Consider the following 3081-nt stretch of genomic DNA (forward strand, 5'->3'; position numbering starts at 1 on the left):
ATAATGATTTATAAACAGATTCCACAAATTACTTTTGGTTGGCAAATTAAAAAAGTTTCCACCATTTTCACCGAAGTACTAAATTAGTAATGAGATATTACTACCACCATCCCTAATATTTTTCTTATATATATTTTAAACAAATGAATGCATTTTTAGTTCTTGGTATAAAGAAAAAGTGGCTAATCATAATTAAAACCTAAAATCTGTTGTTGTTATGTGTCATCAAGTCGGTTCTGAATCAAAGCGACTCTGTATAGGGTTTCCAAGCTTGTAAATCTTTATGAGAGCAGAAAGTCTCATCTTTCTCCCATGGAAAGGCTGGTGAACTTGAACTGTCAACCTTGTAGTTCACAGTCCAGTGCTTATCATACAGTGTCATGGCACTCCTGGTAACTTTCTTAGAGCAGTTCAAATTATACCCAAAGTACTTTCTTCTTTACCAGTTTTACACCTTCTGGGTCCTCAAACACTGCCTTTTGTGAACATGTCTTCTGGAAAGATCGCTCAAAAACAGCACAGTGGTCATGAGCCATGTGCACTGGCACCAATAGCCTTTGTTCAAATCCTGGGACTGACACACGTTAGCTGTGTGATCTTGGGAATGCTGCTTAAAATCTGGTACCTCACTCTGAGACAGGGAGCTAACAATCCACTGACAGAGTAGGAACTATTGTGATTTTTAAATAAGATCACTCTTATAAGGCACTTATAACAATACGCAACACAGAGTAAGCACTACATACTGGTTAACCATTATTGCTATTAGAAGTATCCTTATTAATAGCTACCCTGCAGAGTGACTGAGGCTCTGTTTGGGCAAATAATTCCTATAGTTTCTTCAACACTATTTTGCCCCTGGTGATGTGATATGATAACTAATATAATACAAACATCTAGACAGATTATTTTCATTATATTCTGAGCTTGAGGCTTAGAGGAGATATGAAAACAGGTTATAGAATAAAGCCATCAACTTGACATTTCATCCACCTGAGAAATTTTTACCACTGCCAATATGGCTAGTTCAGAAGGATAGAGAAAAAAAGGAACGAAATTAAAGTTTCTTTTTGACTGGACTAGTCATCTTGAATTCAATAAAAAGGTGGTAAACACAGTAAGGATGAATATGTAAAAATGAATGGCAAGTTCCCAATCAAAACATTAAGATCATTTCTCTTCAGAAACTGGTTGTATGATATTAATGTTCAAGGTCATCTGGGACAGTAAAATTGTGAGCATGACAATTTCTCAAAAAGAGCAGTGAGCAAGATATTCTTCTTAACAGCGATCAAACTATGATATAAAAGTATAGTAATTAGGAAGTTTAGTCTTGAGTCACCAAGAAAAACTAGTGGAATCAAATAAATTCCAGAAACATCCAAACTTTGTTGTTGTGTGAGCTTGTGTTTATTCTGACTTATAGCGACCTTACAGGGTAGACCAGAACTGCCTCATAGGGTCTCCTAGGCTGTGGTGTGGTGCTGTGGGCTAAAGCACTGGACTACAAGGGAGGTTTGAACCACAAGGTCGGCAGTTCAAACTTACCAGCCACTCTTTGGAAAACCTATACTGGGTCACTATGAGTCGGGACTGAGTTGATGGCACTTAACAACAACAACAACAAATCTTTATATGAGCAGATTCCAAGTTGTCTCTCCCACAGAGCAGCTTGTGGGTTCAACCTTTTGGTAAGCAGTTGAGTGCTTAATCATGATGTCACCAGGGCTCTATTTTAATCATGGAGAAAAGTCAACTATACATAAATGGGGCTGGGACAACTGTAAATCATTAAAAAAACCCACATTATTCTAGATTAATATATGATTACAAAAAATGTCTGCAAATATAAAATTCCATAAACAAAGTGAAAATAATTAACAAAATGAGAAAAAAGGTTTGTATCATATGTGAGACATATGTGAAGAGTTCTTAAATACTAATATGCAAAAGATGACTAGGCTAATATAAAAATCAGCAAAGGATGTGAATAGGTTAATTCCTAGAAAAAGAATAGCAATGGACAATAAGTTTATGAAATGCTCAACTTCACTAGTAATGAAAGAAATAGAAATTTAGAAAATAAGAAATGGCTGTTCATTTATAAGACTAGCATAGATGTATAGAGTTTTCCCATTGCTACCTTGTGACAGAACATGCCCCTGGGCAATGTCAAGAAGGATGTAAAATGTTCTTGGGAAGAACATTTAAAATCTTTATTATAAATCAATTGTATGTATCTTTTCAATCGGCAATTATATTATCAGAAAATCCCATACAAATCCCTAGGCCTACAAATATGCATGTATGAGAATGCTTGCTGCAATAACAGCAGCAAACTGGAAACAAGTTTAATGTCCAAGATTAAATAAGGCAAAGTACACTCAGATGGGACTACTATGCAGTTATTTTTAAAAAATACAGATCTATATATGCTGATACAGAAACAGGGGTCTTGGTGTGGCATTTTAGGATAAGCACTGTACTGCTAAACACAAGGTCATCATTTCAAACCCACTAGCTGCTCCTCAGAAATCCTATCTATATAGGCCACTATGAGTTGGAACTGACTAGATGACACTTAACAATGATACAGAAAGATTACCAAGGTTAAATTAAGTAAATAAAGAAACCCTATGTATCTCCATTTGTGGAGAACAAAAGGAATCACAGTTGGCACTCTATCTGTGGGTTCTGCATTGGCAGATGTAACTAACTGACACCAGGAAATAACTGGGGAAGGAAAGCAATTATGTGGCTAAAGCAATCCCTCAAAGTCCAAGAAGGAGCACAGAATGCTCTTTATATAGCATTTGCATTGTATTAGCTATTAGATGTAATCTAGAGATGATTTAAACATACAGGAGGCTGTGCATAGGTTATATGTAAACACTACGCTATTTTATATAAGAGACTTGAGCATTAGTGAATTTTGGTATCCTGGGGTGTGGGGTGTCCTCAAACCAATTCCCTGTGGATATTAAAGGATGGCTATAGATGCAGATACTTTCATACAGATAGAAAATATCTGGAAGAACATTAAGCAATTATCAACCATGACAACTTTTGAGCAGAAGGATT

The sequence above is a fragment of the Chrysochloris asiatica genome, unplaced genomic scaffold (genome assembly GCF_000296735.1).
Source record: "Chrysochloris asiatica unplaced genomic scaffold, ChrAsi1.0 scaffold00133, whole genome shotgun sequence".
Classification (NCBI taxonomy): Eukaryota; Metazoa; Chordata; class Mammalia; order Afrosoricida; family Chrysochloridae; genus Chrysochloris; species Chrysochloris asiatica.